The sequence below is a fragment of the Pinus tabuliformis genome, chromosome 1_2, assembly GCF_031772625.1.
Source record: "Pinus tabuliformis cultivar Carrire ecotype Pingquan chromosome 1_2, CPIR1, whole genome shotgun sequence".
NCBI lineage: Eukaryota > Viridiplantae > Streptophyta > Pinopsida > Pinales > Pinaceae > Pinus > Pinus tabuliformis.
Window position 1 is genome coordinate 942,394,006 of NC_142298.1, and position 20,232 is coordinate 942,414,237.

Consider the following 20,232-nt stretch of genomic DNA (forward strand, 5'->3'; position numbering starts at 1 on the left):
TCAGGTGGAGAACTGATTTTCAGTGCTGTGGTTTGCAGACCTTGTTCCTCTAAGGGTAAGAACAACATGTTTAGGGACTTTGGATCCCTCAGATTATTGACATTTCATGCTCCATGCTGTTAGGCACAAAAATGTCTATAACAGAAGTGTTGTTGGTTTCCTAGTAGAACATCATAGTGTTGGGTGATCTAAGCTTTTCATGAGGTGAAGAAGGGCTTTCATGTTGGGAGGATGACACTGGGTCAGATCAATGGGTTGTAATCCTCTCTTCTAATCTTTATATCAATAAAGCTATTCAAGTTTTCCTCCACATTATTGCATGTTTGATGATATATGTATTTTTATGGTCAATATATATCTGGTCCTATATTGTTTATGATTGTTGATCTCTGTACTTCGATAGTATTATGCTTCTTTGACTTTATAGGTACTCTTTGAATCGGGGTAAGCCAGGAAGGAGCAGAAAAGATCTATCAAAAGGGAGAAGAAACGGGCAAGGAACTAAGCAAAAGACAGAGGTTGGTACTCTTGCTTTCTTCTCATCCACTTTTCATAAAGGAAAATGAAAGTAACTTTAATTTGTTTGTTTCTAAGATAGCTACCCGTCTTAGTGGGACTAGCAGCTCCAAGTGGACACTAAATTTCCCGATAACAAAATGGAAACTCCACTGGGGAGCGAAAAGCTTATTTTCTTGTCTATATTTGTTTGCTTTATAAACTTACAGACGGAGCCTGAAGTCAAGCTAGCTAGCCTTCGAACTGCATTTGCTATGCAAGTGCAAAGTAGATCAATGCTGCTTCAGTCTATCTCTGGGTTTTGTTTATAAACTAAACAATCGATTTGCAAACATCCTAATTGCCCTGGTGGTGGCTCAAGTAGCCTCATTAGATCAGCCCCTGTGATTTACATTTACTGACTATCATTAGCTCGGCCTAAATCCCTGAACTGAGCTGCAAACTGTGACCAAGAACCAAGTTGAAGTCTTGTCCCTGGACCATCGCACCTTCTCCTCTTGGGAATCTGGATGCATCGCACCTCCTGTGTGCAGTAGGTGAGATGCATCGCTCTTTCCCTGTGTTACAGGTGCGATGATCAGATAAGACTTCTTCTGCTTCTAGATTTTGGTTTTTTTTCACTCTCTTCAGCTTTATTCAGGAGTTTTGTTGTCTGTGATCAGTATACCGCTGTGGAAACTCCCTTCCTTTGCATGATTTAACCTCCATTGTACAAAGAACTGTAAATGTTTTTATGTATTGTTCGCCATTTACGGTTCTCATTTACAAAGAAGTAGCGTAATCCAACTGTCATCTTTTGATTTGGAAGTGTCGCTAGTGTCGTTTTTAGTTAAAGAAAAGAATCCTATTATTCTTGATGGTTGATTACATTGTCACTCTTGTATTTGATTTGAATTAGTAGTTTTTCAAGTGTCGAAAGTAATTTTCAATTCAAAAATCGCAAAGTGTCGTCATTATCTTCCTTTTGTCTTTTGAAGAGAAAATCGTTAGTACTGTCGCTTGAAATGATTCATATTTGTACTCAGCATTCTTTCTGTCATTCACACATTAAGAAAGTGAAAACAAATACATGCATGTACATTTGCATTTAGACTGCTTGTTGATTTCGATTTAGGATAGTGCATCTAGTGTGTGCTCTCTGCTCTATGTTGAAAGAATCCCGCTTCTCTTTCCTTAGTAGCTAGGATTTTCATTGCAAAAATAAGATTAAATGATTGTTTATCATCTTATATTGCATTTTAGGAATTGTATATCTACATCACGTGGTGAACCTGAAAGGAAAATTTCTTAAGAAAGATCAACTGTAAAATAAATTCAATGAACATAAAAATGCTTTGGAACCTATAGCACAACATTTAGAAGTCTAGGCAAGAGACGTATTACGACATCGTAAAGCCTGGTAACTTTCGCTTTCGTTGTAGGTTGGGTGATTCCTCATCTTTGAGACGACAAGTGCCAGTATGGACCTGTGCTCCCATGTATCGTCGAGTATATATTGGGTGACCACAATAGGCTATATCCTTTATCCTTAGGAAGCCATGTCTACCGCCCTATCGATCGTAATGCACTGAACACAGCATTCAAGAAGATTGACTGCCGTACTGTAAAAAGTATTTTGCAATTTTGCGATTGGTTTGGTAATCCCTCTGTCTAGATTTCCATAGTAGTCTCTTTCGTTCCTTTTCAGACTCCTTAAAGGAAAAGGTCCATCTGAGCACTTGTCACTTTAGGCTCATTAAAAATCGAAGGTGGCTAGAGTCATCTTTAGCTTTTTCTCGATTCTTAAAAATTGAAAAAGCAAGATGTGTCAAAGCATCTAAAATTTATTTCAATCGGAATAACATCATTGTTCCCTCATTGATCTTAGGCTGAGAAAAATGGAGTCCACCAACCGAGGATTTCCCCTTGGGGAAAATCCTAGTCTTTTCACCTCTTGGGGAGATGTTGGTGCACCTCATATGGCCACATTGTCCCTCCTAGGACTGACAATCAGCCTGCCAATATGGATCTTCTTGACCACTGTCATTCAAACCACCGCGATTCCTAAGCAATCAATTCAGCAACTAGATGATACTAGAGTTATCCCCCAACCTTCTGCTTCACTTGTTTCTCCCTCCCCTCATTCCTCTTCGCTTGGTAAAGCTAGTAAAGCTAAAGACTAAGTAACTGAGAAGAAGAAGAAAGGGAAGGAGAAAGAGAAGAAGAAGAAGGAGCCAAAGGTGAAAAGGGGAAACCATGTGTCATCTAGAGAAAATCCACACACTGCACCATCCAAGCCTAAATCTCCATGTGTCATTTGCAAGGGAGACCACTATCAATGATATTGTCCTTGCATCCCTCAGATCTTACGGGACTAGTCTCCTCGTTTGCACAATCTGGTGTCATCAACCTCTGACAATCATGTTGAGAGTACACCGTCAACTAGTGAAAATGAAGTCTCTGGACAGAAAGGAAAATGTAAATTTCCTTGCAAACTGTGTGAAGGAAATCATGCCATCCACCATTGTCCCTTCCTGGATGAAGCTAAAAGAGTCTTGGATAACCGTCCTACTTCACTGCTACGGCTTCCTCCTGGGTACAAGAAACTCTTGCTAAGTCCATCGCTAGTTGAAAATCTGACTGACACAACTCTGTGATTGGTCGATGCATCTATCATTGAAGATAAACCCTATGAATCCATACTAGACGAAAGTCAAAAGGTTTAGGCAGCAGTCGACCCAGTCTTGATTTTGAAAGGTCCATCTTCAGATGATACAGTCACCGAAGAGAATGAGAACGACACCGTTCAAATTCTTTTCGTAAGCACAGACTCTGACGAACATGGGAGAAATCTACCCATTCCTTTACCGCAGGAAGGAAGTTCGTCAGGGTCATATCCGGCTGTTTATTTGGTCCCACCTCCAAGCAACCTAGTCGTTTCCTTCGATTGGAATCTACTAGGCAGACCCCGTTTACCGTCTAATGTACCATTCCAAATCATTGTAGAAGCTTACATAATGGTCATGGTCGGTACCATCATAGATGAAAGGGCTTCTTTGAGTATCCTTTCCTCAACTGCTTGGAAAGTGCTTGGTTCGCCATTGCTTCTGCCTAAGATGTGAAATCTAACAGGCTTCAACAAAGGAACCAGTCGACCATTAGGGATCCTTCCAAGTTTGCCTATAACTTTGAGAGGGAAAACCGTGTATCTAAACGTAATGGTAGTCCAAGGAAATTTAGATTATAATATACTCCTTAGGCGTGACTATATTTATAGCATGGGAGCCATTGTCTCCTCACTCTTTCGAGTAATGTGTTTTTCGCATGAAGGCCGAGTGGTCTAGCTCGTAGACCAGCTTTCGTTCCCCGGTTCACACATAGCTAATAGTAAGATTCCATCCCTAATTGGTCTTTTCATGTAAGGAATGTCTCATCAATCTCCAGTTCATCCACCTGAAGAGCGCGAGTAATTCGGTGGCCATGACTAAAACCCAGGGGGCATGCACCCTAGTCTGCTTTGACAGGGAAACTTTGGGTATAGGGTAGGTTTCCGCGAAGGACATATGACTAATTCGACACCCGACCATATAGGAAGATGGGATTAGAATGGAATAAAATACCTCCATTAGAAGGTAGGCCTTTCCTAATAGAACAAATGTTTTGTCTGCAAATTGAAGGGTAACCTGGAAAAGGTAGGCCTTTCCCGACAAAGCAAATCTTTTGTCTGCAAATTGAAGGGTAACCTGGAAACTCTACTTCACTATACCTGGGGGCATGCAAACCTTTTTGCATGCAAGTGAAGAGCGACCATTTATTTTCTTAGTATGTAGATTCTCAAACCCTTTAAACTCGTAGGATTGGTCGTTCCTAACTTTCATAATGGAAGGATGCGAAGAAAAGTTTCGAATGGTACAAGCTCCTTAAAAATTGAACCTATCGATGAGACATCCTTATTATATGACTGGCACGGGAAGTTTTTATGCAAAGTTCAAGCTCATTAAAAATTAAACCAAAGAAATGAGTAAATGTTCCCCCAGAGTTTAAACTCATTAAAAAATGAACCAACCTCCGGTAAATAACCATTGTAAATTCATTATCATCAGCTTTTTTTGAGCCTTGGTTGTGTTCTTACCATCACCTCCACTCTGTTTTAGCTGATCATACGCCTCCATTTGATTGTTTACCCTTTTGAGGAACAGCTGGGAAGAGTGATTTTGTTAGCCATCCTTGTGACATTGCCGTGATTGGAAAATTCCAAACCTTACCTGGAATTAACAGCTACATGAAAATATCACTCGTTCCTCAAAAACAAGTCTCCTTTAAGCTCTTTTCATCTGACTCGTAAAATATGAAAATATTGTCGAGCAATTGGCCTCTCCAGCTCGTTAAAGCTATCGGAAGTGCTATCCCTCCTCTAGATTTTAATCTTTTTGGACCTGAGGGATTATTACACAAAAAGATCGAGCGCTTGTTTGGTTTGGCTCGTTAAAACTATCAAAAATTCATCCCTTTCATATTATTTTATAATTTTTCGGACTTAAGGGATTATATGACGAAAAATGATTACTGGAGTTTCCTTTCCGTCCCTTTTCGGACTCTCTAAAATTTAGAAAGGACCGAGTTTTCTGTGTCGTTAAAATTGTTATAACCAATAGCGACAAACTTGTCCATAGAGACAAGAACGAGTTTCACTGTCACTAGGCTCGTTAAAACATAGCGACGGGTTTGCCCGAAGGGAAAATTATAGAACAAGCATATGTTATCCTCCTCAAGCTTGATAAAAATAAAGAGGTACTAGTCAGCAATGACTGGGGAAAAATTAGGAAGAAAACTTGAAGAAACTTTATTGGTAGCAAAGTCGCTCTTTAACATGACACTTTCACTCCATCACCATGATTGAGTCGGGTTGGGTTATTCCATTCATCGGTCATACTACCATTGGTTCATCGTACCATCCATCTTTTGGGTTAATGCTACCAATCCATCTCAGTGTCGCCAATATGTTCAAGAGAAGTCGATCAGAGAATTCGCCAACACATCTTGTGTCTCATCCACTACAATACATTCACGCTCCATTCTTTCATGACCACCACCCTGAACCTTGTATCACCAGATCGTTTTCACCTCCGCAAAGTCATTTGTTCCATTCCGTGTCATAGATGTGGGATTCATTAAGGCCCTCCTACGACGGGTCACTTCTTGTCGACATCAGCTTATTATCCAAGAAGTCGACCTAGGAACAACCCTTTCAATACCATGAAGCTTGCATGTCTCAATGGCAAGTTTCTCACTTCCGGTGACAGGTTTACATCAATGGCCTTCGACCGAGAGATTTTGCATGGTGTTCGACGCCAGGTCCCATTTTCACACCACGTGAATTGTACTGTAGTACCTTGAGGGTCATCATCATTATCGGTGATTCCTCTTGCGCTTGTTAACAGCTTACATCATTGGCTGGTAATCATGTGATGTCTTTCCATGTTCGACTCCAGAACATTTTTCACATGGATCGACTTGTACTTCGGGCAAAGATTGGACGAGTTTGAAGACCCCAGATCTAGTTTCATCCATCCGGGCTACGATATATTCAGGAAAATAAAGACATCAAATGTACATCATTGTTGTACAGATGATCATCCAAATCAAAGGATGATGGCTCCATCAGAATCATTAGTCTGCCACACAGACGGTTGTCTGTCCTATGTACATGAAAATGAATTTATAAAGCTGAGCATGGGAATGCCCACCTTAGCCAGATCATGGAAAATGTTATGAAGATAATGTATTATATTGTATCTTATTACAGGTTGCCTTCCAGTTCAAAAAACCTCAGATCCTCATGATAAAGCATTTCACCCGACATCAAAAGATTTTCAACCTCATGCTTTAGGGGGCAACTGTTATAGACATATTTAGGCACTGCAACCCCAATCATATATGTCCATAAACCAAGGGCTTCTGAGTCCCTAAAAGTGTTGTTTCATACCCTAAAAGAACAAGGTCAGTTGATTACATCATCTCCTAGAAGTTGTCCACAGAAAACTGCTCAGAACTGGTCAAAACTGGACCATACAGATTGCTCAGTGCTAAGGGTGTCATGCATCTCACCTGATCAATGCAAAAAGTACGATGCATACTAGAAATCCCTTCTATAGGGTGCGATGGGCGAGAGTAGACAAATGGCAGAGACAATTTGCAAGGTGGATGATCATGGAATCTTCTAGAAACTTCTCCTGTGACACTTGCCTCTCTGAAATCTCCCAGGGATGAGTAAGAGATCATCAATCTCCAAGTGGAATCAAGAACTATTAGAGATAAGACACTAATCAAAATCCCAGAAGCTGACTCACCCCCCTGCAATCATCTATATATGGATCCCTCATCCCAGAGATCCGAAGGCTAGAATTTTGCATCTTGTAAGGAAGTGATGTTGGTTTCCTAGTGGAACATCATAGTGTTGGGTGATCTAAGATTTTCATGAGGTGAAGAAGGGCTTTCATGCTAGGAGGATGACGCTGGGTCAGATCAATGGGTTGTAATCCTCTCTTCTAATCTTTATATCAATAAAGCTATTCAAGTTTTCCTCCACATTCTTGCATGTTTGATGATATATGTATTTGTGTGGTCAATATATATCTGGTCCTATATTGTTTATGATTGTAGATCTCTGTACTTCGATAGTATTATGCTACTTTGACTTTACAGGTACTCTTTGAATCGGGGTAAGCAAGGAAGGAGCGGCAAAGATCTGTCAGAAGGGAGAAGAAACGGGCAAGGAACCAAGCGAAAGACAGAGGTTGGTACTCTTGCTTTCTTCTCATCCACTTCTCATAAAGGAAAACGAAAGTAACTTTAATTTGTTTGTTTCTAAGATAGCTACCCGTCTTAGTGGGACTAGCAGCTCCAAGTGGACACTAGATTTCCTGATAACATGAAGACCGCATGTTTTATGGATATATGAAAGAGTTTCTTGGAGATTGATTAAGCACACATAACCTAATCAGTTGCAGAGGGCCCCTGCACTGACTGAGGTTTTATTTTGTTTTGTTTTGTCTTTTCTAGTTAAACTGTAAATTCATCATTTCTTCTCACAGTGTTCATAATCATTTTTGTACTAACCTTGTTTATAATGCAACTTTTATCATTTCTTTACTAATGCAAAATAGCTTCTTTCAATACAGAATAGATTCTTTTTGTTCAATTTATTTCTAGTTTTTATCAGTAGTTAGAAGTTGAAATTCAGTAGTGTAACGTAGTTTGTTTCATTTACTGTTTCACTAGTCTTTAAATTTTCAATTAGACTAATCAGTGCCATTACAGTTCTTGCCATTTTATGACTAGTTTATCGACTCATGGTGTTAATGAATGTTTCTGAAGAGCCCTTCTAGTTGATAACTCATCTTAAACTAAGTGGTTGAATACTTCATTCATACAATGAGTCTTTTCTGCATTTTTGCATTTATTTTCTCTTAGAGTAATGAAGTACAGAATTCCTCACAATATCATCACAAGGAGATTTTTCTCCCAAAATTGAGTGGCAGAGTAACTAAGTATTTCATTTAGTTTTGTTTTTGTAATAGAATAGACATTAGTTGAAATTTCACTTTTAGTTTTTAGTATTTAATTTATTTTTGTTTCTGTAATTTATTAGACAATAGTTGCAATTTTACTTTTTAATTTTTTTTAGTTCATGATTTGGAAATAATGATAAGAGTAGAAATAGAAACTCTGTTTTCATTTCTTGATTAACTTTGCTTCCAAATCTTACTTAAACTCTTTTAATTCTCATTTCTTTAGGTTCTTAGCAGTCTTTACAGAAGTTAGATTTAAGATTTTGTTAGTTACATTGTAAATAATTAGGGATTAAAGGACCAAAAACCCCCAAAACAACATAAAACACAAAAACAATGAAGCAAGAAGGGTCCTCTAGCACAAACAGTGCACTACACTTCATCAGTTTACAATACCTGGATTGATAATTTATGTAGAGAAATTTAGGACACTAAATTGACCAAACAGTCCATTTTGGGTTGCCCACATCGATTGTGTCAGATCGGGACTCTCGCTTTCTCGGAGAGTTTTGGACTAGCTTGTGGAAGATGATGGACACCAAGTTGAAAAGAAGCACGACATTCCATCCACAGACTGACGGACAGACAGAGGTTTTCAACTGCACCATGGTACACTTGTTATGAGGCTATTGTGGGACACATCCTAAGTTGTGGGATGAGCATCTTCCATATGTGCAACATTCCTACAACTGAGCAGTGCACTCATCTACGCATCATTCACCATTTGAGACATGTTTTGGCTACCTGCCAAAAGAACCTTTTGATATGGTCTTTGGCAGGGAAGATGACTCCAGTGGGCATGATGACAGGGACAAAGTGCATCAGTTCATTTAGCGGATCCAGTTGATTCACCAAGTAGTATAGGAACAGTTGGAGAAAATTCAAGCCCGATGTAAGGCTCGACATGACAAACACCAAGTCGATCATCAATTTCAAGTAGGAGAAAAAGTGTGGTTCCATATCAGCAAGGATAGGATGAAGGGAGAAGGGAAGAAGTTGCGACCAATCTGGTATGGTCCATTCACCATCTTGGAGAAGATTGAAAATATTTCCTTTCATCTCGATTTGCCAATATATATGCAGATGTACTCTGTAGTGAATTTGGAAAACTTAAAGTTGTATGAGCCAACATTCATTATGGACACCGAGGAGGTGGGCACAGTTCTTACAGTTGATGGATTTGCACCAGATTATCTCGATGAGTTACCTGAAGACATCATCCTTGACAGAAGAACCAGGACTTCACGACGGGGAGAGGTGGAATACCTTCGAGTTGGTTTCAAGGGGATGCACGCTAGCAAGGAAAAATGGTTAGAAAAAGAACGAGTGAGGGAACAATTCCCTCACTTGCCATTAACTGATAAAGCTTTTGGCGGTCCAAAAGCTCCTCAATGGGGAGGATTGATCTGAGTGGATCTCTAGACACAGTGGCATTGAAGAATCTATTAATTCAAAGTGGTTGAAAGGCGTTGAACTTGACATTAGATCAAAGTGCTCATCACCTTGATTCCAACGGTGTGAATGGCACTCCAATCTGAGTCTGGATGAAGGAGATAGAGGCAGTAAAAGTTGGGTTGACTTTTGATGACTGGGCAAGATTAATGAAGGCGCAATTTGGACTTTTTCCGGTGGATGGAATGCGGCCAACGCTGGCTAGATTCTGAGAAAAATTGTTGCCCCGTTAAAAAGACTCCTTCAATCCAAAACCAAATTTTCAAAAATGCGCAAGTTGTTTTATTTAAACAAAAAAATATTAAAAAGGGGGGGTGGCAGGCCACCAACCCTGCCACCAACCAAACACATAATAATGGAGGGGTGGGACATGACCCCTAGCCCCTCCCCCACCCACGGAACAGTTACAACACAAGCAAACGAGTTTGGGTGGCCATGACCCCGCCACCCCACAACCATCCCATGGAACGAGGCTCACAACAAATATCATAAATGAGTGGGCCAGCCCTTCGGGCACGGGCCCAACCCAAAACACAGCCAACATGAAATTAAATGCAATGGCCATGGCGGAGATGGGTATGGTGGGCGAGCTGCCCAAGGCGGGCCCAACCCAACCAAATATTAATTAAAAAAAAAAAAAAAATTGGTTTATAATGTAAAAAAAAGGAGGACGCGGGATTTGACCACCCGACCTCCTCCCTATTAATCGGATCCCCAACCAACTACCCTACAATGATTTCCTTGAAGAATCCATTGGCGATTTTAAAATTAAACGCAGTTTGTTAGTGTGCCCAGGCAAAGGAGGTAGTGCATGCAGTTCGAGGCAGAATTTTGTAGGAGGGCCGAATTTTCACTTTGTCAGAATTTGACAAATTTTATATGGTTTCAGTGCTTCTTGACGCCACAAATGCAATGGTGTTGTCCATTTCTCCATCAGAGTTCTGCATTTTTCAGCCATTTTTTAGTATGGAGGTATAAAACTCCTTTTGTGTAACTGATGCTTGTACTCTTCTTTCTCATGCCACTTAATGAATGAAGACCTCCCCATTAATCGAGTAGGGCCTAGAGACATAGTCCAAGTCGAATGAACTCCGCTTTCAAATCTTGTCTTCTTTCATGCTTTATGTGTTTCTCCTCTTCTCTCATGTGCACATTAGGTTTTCTATGTTAAGCTACAATTTATGCATGTAATTCTTTAACACATCTATAAGCGAAAGATTTTGGATCAAAGACACTTGATTCTACTGATCAAGTTAGAATACTATGTTTTTGCACGGATATATGAACCACCATTTGTTGAAATCTAGCATAATCACCGATCCTTGCCAAACTATGATAGGACTATCCAACTCTGATTGGATGGAGAAATTGTTCCTTTTGCAAATGCTAAGCAATCACTACTCCACCCTCATGAATTCATTACTCCTCTACTCTATGCATACCTCGTTTCATATATTTTTTAAATGAATGATGCTCTGCTCAACTAGACTCAATTCTGCAATACAATCTCCAGCAACAAGATACCATCAACAAAACAATGAAAGTCACCACAAATAACATTCTCTCAACTCCAGCAAAATAGTGGCTCTAATACATCCATCAAATATACAACAACATATCCAACAAGTAGCAAGAAGATAGCTCACACTTAGCCATAACATCAAATCCTCAATATATCTGCAACAACAAAATAATCAACCACAAACACCAACAAATCTACAAAATAAATGGACCAGTCACATAAATATGAGACACTCTACACTCTATCTCATCTATGCTATAAAAATCTACTCCATATACTAAAAACAAACTCTACTACAACTCCATCAACTCTGCTCTACAAATTGATATCTTTGCTTCATCAATCTACTCCATTCACTACCATTAGAACTCATACACTAAAGCAATCACTCTTGCAACTTGGTCTAAACCATTCCCTGTCTATGTAACCTTCTTTCACTCACACTGTCATTAAAACAATCATCACCCAACTCCAAAGTGAAGAATATAAAAAATATAGGGTGATTACACTTTTGGAATGGGATCAAGAGTGCACAAAGTTGATGAAATCCAACCATTATAACCACTACTCATGCACTTAAGTGTTCACACTTACTATAGGACTTGATCAACCAATTTTGACCTTATATAATTAATTTATAAGATTATCCGAACATACAAGTCAAATACTCTGGAATTGCATGAGGAATGCAGAGAAAATTTCATTCTAAGCCTCAATCGCATCCACAAAACTAGCAGATTTCGGTTCTAACCGTACTCACAAGCCTGCCAACATTAGGAAAATTTTCAGGTCTAAAATGAGACTCCTAAGGAAATTATAAAATAATAGCAGACATAATAAAATAATAGTAGATTACATCATCAAATTTTAGAGGGAAAAAAGAAAAAAAAATTCCAGCTCGTATTTTCAACTTATCGCCTTATTGGTTTACTCAAATTTCAAGTGACAACACTCGTTGGATGAAGAATTTGAATCCTCATCCAAGGAGTACCCATATTTCATACTTTTAATGGATCTTGCTACACAAAAAATGAGAAATACATGAAAAATGTGATTTTAATAATGTTTTTTCATGTACTTCTCATTTTTCATGTAGCAGGGTCCATCGAAAGTATGCAACATGGGTAATCTTTGGATGAGGAATAAATTTTACATCCAACTTCCTGCTCAAAGTTTGAGTAAAACCTTAGGGAGATAAGTTTAAAATATGAATTGAAAAATTAGTTTTATTATGTTATTATTTTTTAATATTTTTAATTTTTTACTCCAAAAATGGTGAATCATCTCCCATGGTTGACATCATCATCTTGAATCCTATTGATTCTTATAAATTTTATTTTGGTTTTACATTTTTCTTAGGATGCCCATTTTAGACCTCAAAATCCCCCTACTGATTTTGGTTGGAGCCTTCCAATCGCATGCATGAGTCTGTCTCCTAGCGATTAGAGCAAAGCATAAGGAAAATAAAAAAAAATGTTAAAATTGGCAACTAGGGCCAAACTCCATGTGGGTCACCTTATTTATGGTAGCTGATATTTTTCCTATATTCCTCTTGTCAAGAGGTTTAGGATTGATCTAAACATCATCCAATTCCGACAAGTATTTATGGAGAAATGAGTTTATTTTTATTTACTTGAAAATTTGTCAAGGTCGGCCAGTAGCTAAATGTGTGGCACACATGCCCAACAAAGAATATAAGTACAAGTGAGATTGATTCATTATCAACTCATCTCATCTCAATGCATCTTCTCTCTCCTCATCTTATTGGGCCAGCAAAGGAGCAACTTCTCTCACACATGCAAGAAGAAGGATGAATTAGGGCAACATTGACTAAATTAGGGTAGTCTTGATTGACTAGGGCAATGTTGACTTTCTGGGCAGTGTTGACTTTTCTAGGGCTGCGTTGACCAAGTGTTGGGATTTTTTATGGAGCGTTGACCAAGGAATGACCTGCGTTGAATTTTTGGGGGCTGTGTTGACTAGCGTTGACCTAAAATTTGACCAATGTTAACTGGTTAGGGCTGATCGCATACTTTGACTATTGTTTGACTAAGTATTGCAAACTATTTTGGGCTAGTGAAGATAGTTGTTGAAGATCGAGTTCTTCAAGTTAACTAGAAGTCAATCCGGGGTTGTTTTGACCAAGTTTGACTTTGTTGATTTAGAGTTTGTTGCTTCTGTTATAAAATTACAAAATTCTAAATTGTACTATTTCTCTCTGCTGAACTATTGAAGATTTAAGAAGAATTGATCAAAGGGTTTCCCCGCATTGGGGTTTGTCCCTGGCTAGCCACCACATATTGTGTCTCTTGTCTTGGCTTGTTTTCTGCCGATCTTTTAATGTTTTATCTGCACTTTACTTTATGTTTATGTGATTGCTAAATAATGGCTAATAAAAAGATTTGAAATAAATTGCTCTAAGCATAAAACATACCATAATTTAACATGGTATCAGAGGTGAGGTGAAGACAAATCCCAAGTAAGAGCAAGAGCTAGAGCAATCATTGAAGGCTGTTAAAGAAATCTTAAATAAGTCATGGGGTCCTCAGCACACTTCCCCACTGAATACAAACTCTTTGAGAAGTTTGACTATCACGGATTGAAGATGTCTCTCGATCTGACATTAGAAGAGCAGGAAGTGTTGGACCATGTGAGAGGTAGAATTGTTGAGCCTCCATCAAATGCATCCACTACTGCAAGGAACAAGTGGACGAGGGGAGAAGTCAAAGAAAAGAAGATCATCTGGGACTCTATCGACAAGCGCCTTGTGGCATATGTTTCCAAGCTGACCACCTCCAAGGAAATATACGATAGACTGGTGAGTTTATTTAAAGTTAATGATGCAAATCAAGTTTTTTCCCTTAGAAATAAGTTGAAGGAAATTAAGAAGGGAAAATATGATATTTCTTAAGGATCACCGAGATCAAGAATGATCCTCCTATCTATTGGGGAAGTAGTTCCTTACAGGGAAATGACTATCACAACTCTCAGAGGGCTGCCACCTGAATGGTATATATTCAGGACTACTCTTCTCAACAATAATGTAATTCATGTATTTGAGGAATTGATGGCAAGATGCATTCAAGAAGAAACAAGCATGGAAGAGCAAGAAATGACCGCACTTAAAGGAAATCCCTTTGCCTTTTCTTCTCATGCTAAAAGAAGAAACCATTTCGGGGCTAAATCCAAAGGAAAGGCTGGACCGAAATGTGGAAAAAAAGGATGATGTTACAATTGCAACAAAATGGGCCAATATGCGAGGGAGTGCCCTGATAAAAGGCACTCACACCATGACGATGATCAAAATCACTTTCAAGGCAATCAAAGGAATGGCAGGTCCAATGGAAGAGGCAAAAGGAATGCTGGAAATCAAGGAAAAGGTCAACCCTTCAAGAAGGCAAGAAACTCTAGGTATGAATCTAACGTTGTTAACAATAAGCAATATGAATATTATCTACCAACAACCCTCTCTACTACTGCTCCCCAGGACTTGCTGGGAAATTGGCTTATTGATAGTGGTGCCTTAAGGCACTTCACTGGTTACAAAGAAGCTCTCTCTAATCTGATAGAGAAGGAGACCAACCTGGAAATTGTTCTTAGGGACAACTCAAAATATCACATGAAAGGAGTAGGGAATGTCACTCTTCAATTAAATCAAGGAAATACAATACATTTACAAGAAGTCCTATATGTACCTGATCTCAAAAAGAACCTTGTTCCCATTTCAGTAATGGAAGACAAAGGCTACAAGGTGGCCTTCATCGATGGCAAGGTATGTGTATGGAAAAATAACTTTAAAGATGCTTTCACTCTTGGGTTTCAAGTTGATTCATTATATCAAGTTAGAGGAAGTCCGTTGGGTGTCATGTCTTGTGACACATCTCTTGAGTCTGAAATATGGCATCAGAGGTTTTCTCACCTTCAATATAAAGCTCTACCCAATGTGAGAAAAATGGTGACCGGGATGCCTGAGTACAAATTAGAGAAAGAAGGTGTATGTCTGGGACGTGCCAAAGGAAAGCTCAAAAGGGGACCATTCCCCTCAAACCAAAGCAAGACCTTCGATATATTGCAGTTGGTTCACTCAGACATATTTGGTATGATGCCTGTGAACTCCTTGGGAGGATATTGATATTACCTCACCTTTACAGATGATTATTCTCTCAAGACTTGGATATACTTCTTGAAAAAGAAGGATGAAGTGTTCTCTTGGTTTCGTCACTTCAAAGCCTTGAACAAGAATCAAACCGAAAAGAAGATCAAGACCTTAAGGACTAATAATGGGATTGAGTATGAATCTAATGAGTTCCATGAATTTTTCAAAGAGGCTGGCATTAAGTCCAAGACTACAACACCATATACTCTTGAGAAAAATGGTGTGGCAGAAAGGAAGAATCGTACAATTGTGGAAGTTTTCCGTGCTATGCTTCATGATCAAAGACTTCCAAAGTTTCTATGGGCTGAAGCTGCAAATATCGCCGTATATGTGCAAAAACGATGCCCTCATCAAGAACTGGGTTCCAAGACTCCTGAAGAGATGTTCACTAGTAATAAACCTAACATATCTCATTTTAGAATTTTTGGAAGTCTTATATATTTTCATGTGTTGAAAGAGAAAAGGAATAAATTGGGTGCATCTGGAAAGAAAGGAATCTTCGTGGGCTATAGTGAAAATACTAAGGGCTATAGAATCTATGTGGTTGGTTAAAGGGAAGTCGAGATTAGCCATGATATCACCTTTGATGAAGATATGGCTGTTAGTAAAGTTGACAATCTTCCTTTGATGAAGATATGGCTGTTAGTAAAGTTGAAAATCTTCCTTTGATGAAGATATGGCTGTTAGTAAAGTTGACAATCTTCCTACTCTAAGGGAATCTAAAGAAACCGACACTAGGAAATTGAAGGAAAAGGAAGATGAGACGATGCCTGATGTGGAAGAACTTATGGATCCTATTGATCCCCCTCTGCAAGAGCCTTCCTCTTCTAGGAAGAGGCCTTCATGGCTTAGGGGGACACTTGATCATGTTGAAGGACACATTGCACCCATAGGTAATTTCCGGGAAAGTAAGAAGCCGGATAGGTATCAAGGATACTTGACCATCATTAGCACGATCGTCCAAAATGAGCCTTCATCATTTGCAGAAGCTGTCAAGCATCAAGTCTGGAAGAATGCTATGGCCGAGGAATATGAGTCCACCATGAAAAACGATGTTTGGGATGTGTTCCCCAACCCCCAGGACAAAGTTGTTGTCACTTCGAAATGGATTTACAAGATAAATCATGGAGCTGATGGAAGTGCTGAAAAGTACAAGGCTCGTTTTGTCACTCGTGGCTTCTCTCAGAAGGAAGGTATAGACTATGATGAGATATTTGCACCTGTTGCCTGATATACCACCATTTGCTTAATCATGGCCCTTGCAACTTCGCAAGGATGGAACCTACATTAGATGGATGTCAAGACTGCATTCTTTCATGGTTCAATCAAAGAGGAAGTGGAAGTCTATGTGGAGAAACTCGAAGTATTTGAGATTCATGATTAGGAATCACATGTGTGTAGGTTGAAGAAAGCCCTCTATGGGCTTAAGCAAGCACCCCGAGCGTGGTATGAGAGGATCGATAGTGACTTTATGAAGCTGGGATTCACTAGGAGTGAAGCTGACCCTAACCTTTACTCTAAGGTTGAAGTTTACAAACCTCTCATACTAGTGTTGTACATTGACAACCTCTTTCTGATAGGTGCAGAACCTCTCATTCACAAATGTAAGAGGGAGTTGGCTTCTAAGCTCAAAATTAAGGACCTAGGACTGATGCACTATTTCCTAGGACTAGAAGTCTAGCAGAAACCAAGGGAGATTTTCCTATCTCAAGGAAAATATGTGGTGAAGATTTTGGAGAGATTTGGTATGGTAGACTGCAAGCCCATGACTACCCCAATGGAGCTTGACTTCAAGAAGTTAAGTAGTAGTGTTTTTGGACCTGTTTTAAAAAATGCTACTGAATATCGTCAACTCATCGGAGCATTCATGTTCTTGGTGAACTCCCATTCGGATATATGTTTTGCAGTAAACACATTGAGTCAACATACGGTTGAGCCTCACCACACACATTGGATTGGTGCCAAGAATTTTTTGAGATATCTTCTTGGCACAATCACTCATGGGTTGAGATACACTGCCAGAAATGTGAGACTATATGGATATACCGATGCTGATTGGGCAGGTCGTGTGGTGGACCGAAAGAGAACTTCCAGGAGCTATTTCTCTTTGGGATATGCCTCGATATCCTAGACGATCACAAAGAAAAAGTCGATGGCTTTGAGCACCGCTGAGGCATAGTAAATTATTTCTAGTATGGCCTCTTATGAGGTGGTCTGGTTACGAAAGCTCTTCAATGAGCTGTTTGGATTTAGATTGGATACTACTGTGATCCTGTGTGACAACCAGAGTGGGATTCATTTATCAGAGAATCCCATATTTCATGATTGCTCCAAGCATATTGATATCAGGTACCACTATATCTAGGATATGGTGCAGCGGGGAGCAATAAGTCTCCAACATATCGATACATATGAGCAGGCCACAAACATTTTGACGAAGCCCCTAGGAAAGGTCAAATTCTTTACTTTCCAAGAATGACTTGGTGTCGTTGAGAGACCCTCTTATGAGGGTCATGTATGATGCATACATTGAGCTCTGGGAGCTCCAGGGGGGCACGTGGTACTTCTTGGAGTGACATGCGACCACAGGGCAACTCACCCTCCCCTGGTGGTGCGTTATGTACAGGGTGAAAGGTTCAACCTTCCCCTATGACACCCCGTGGTGACTATGGGACAGGATGATTAGTTCTCCTATGGACTAGGAAGATTAGTTCTCCCGTGGCGACTATTGGACAGGATGATTCGTTCTCCTGTGGATAGGATGATTAGTTCTACGGTCGAGGCATCCTACCCATGTAGTCTGGGACTCATGGGAAGTACCTCTCATTTGATCAATGATTAGGGAAATGGGGTTAGGGACCATTAGTAGTACTATCGATGGACACATTGTTGTATCTACCTTACTCCCTATGCTAGGATGACCTCCATTGATCTAGGATTAGTGAGAGTGGTATGACACACTCTGAGACTGACTTCGAGTCAGTGGAGGATGGTATGATACATCCTCGATCATTCTTCTTCTTCATAGTTCAGTAGAGCAGAGCATAGAAGAGCATAGCAGAGCCAAGCAGTGCAAGGCAGTGCATTTGATGGCAAGAATAGTACCAACGGTCAGACAGATTAGCAGATAAAGTTCTCCCTAGTTGAGAGGGAGTGTTAAAACTGGAAACTACAGCCAAACTCCATGTGGTTCATCTTATTTATGGCAGCTGATATTTTTCCTAGATTCCTCTTGTCGAGAGGTGTAGGATGATCTAAAGATCATCTGATTCCGATAAGTATTTATGGAGATATGAATTTATTTATATTTACTTGAAAAATTGTCAAGGTCGGCCAAAAGCTAAATGTGTGGCACACATGCCCAGCAAATCATATAAGTACAAGTGAGGTTGATTCATTATCAACTCATATCATCTCAACTCATCTTCTCTCTCCTCATCTTATTGGGCCAGCAAAGGAGCAGCTTCTCTCACATGTGCAAGAAGAAGGAAGAATTGGGGCGGTGTTGAATAAATTAGGGCAGCATTGATTGATTTAGGGAAGCGTTTACTTTCTGGGCAGTGTTGACTTTTCTAAGGCTACGTTGACCAAGTGTTGGGCTATTTTATGGAGCACTGACCAAGGGCTGACATGTGATGGCTTTTTGGGGGCTGCGTTGACCTGAAATTTGAGAAACATTGACTAGTTAGGGCTGACCACAGATTGTTGAACTTTGATTGCTATTTGACTGAGTATTGCAGACTATTTTGGGCTACTGAAGGTAGCTGTTGAAGGCAAAGTTCTTCAAGTTGACTAGAAGTCAATCCAGGGTTGTTTTGACCAAGTTTGACTTTTTTGATTTAGGGTTTGCTCCTGTTGTTATAAAATTATAGAATTCGGAATTGTACTATTTCTCTCTGCTAAACTATTGAAGATTAAAGAAGAATTTATCAAAGGGTTTCCCCACATTGGGGTTTGTCCTTGGCTAGCTGCCACATCTTGTGTCTCTTGTCTTGTCTTGTTTTCTGTCGATCGTTTAATGTTCTATCTGCACTTTAATTTATGTTTATGTGATTTCTAAATAGTGGCTAATAAAAAGATTTGAAGTAAACTTCTCTAAGCATAGAACATACCCTCATTTGCAAAAAATCTCTGCTCAGAAACTATTCCCCTTGAATGGTCACCTTCTCCATCTCCTATAAATGCCTCCAATCTAACGCTAAGCCTTTTGACACCTCTATAAATGGATCAAACATGTCTCCCATGTGCCACTGCCAAATTGAACTAAAGGCCAATAATCAAGAGTTGACATGACTACCAATAAGTCCTCTACTCTTCTCTAGCACCTGCACAAGTTGTAACACATTAAAGCACATCTCCATCATCATCATCAGACCATCACACTGCTACAAGAAGTCATCTTCCAATTCCTACACTAGGAAGGAATCATGCACTATGTCATGAACATGAACATAACCATCACTAGCACATGAGAAACCATCAACCACATTACTATCATCGTCCTACATCAAGGTTCATCCCGTAATCTAGCGGAAAGCATACATTGTTACTAACATACAGACTTTGAGAAATTACACAGTAAGCATATAAAGGTACAAGAAATAAATTAATGGAGAGATAGCTAAGACACACAAATATATTATTTATTATGTATTGAATTACCCTGTTACGTTGTTATGCAAACAAATATATATAGTCTTATAGAACAATGATACAGGTCTAACTATCTAACTAATCATGCTAATTAATCTTTCGTTAGTTAACCTTACATCACATTATGGACTATCATCTTTATTGGTGCTAGTTGGCAAGGTCGACTAGCCCTTTTCAATCAGACTTGTCAGTTAAATTGACTAGCTCCTCCAACATCTTCCCCACCATCAAAGCCTTCTTGGTCCTGAGGAAGGGGAGAGTTGGAGTAAAACAAAAAGAAAAAAGACAAAATGAATTTTTACATCTCAGGTAAATAGTTTCTAAATACAAGTACTACAATGAAGAAAGATTAAATTAAGACAACTAGTGGATCAATGCCCTAT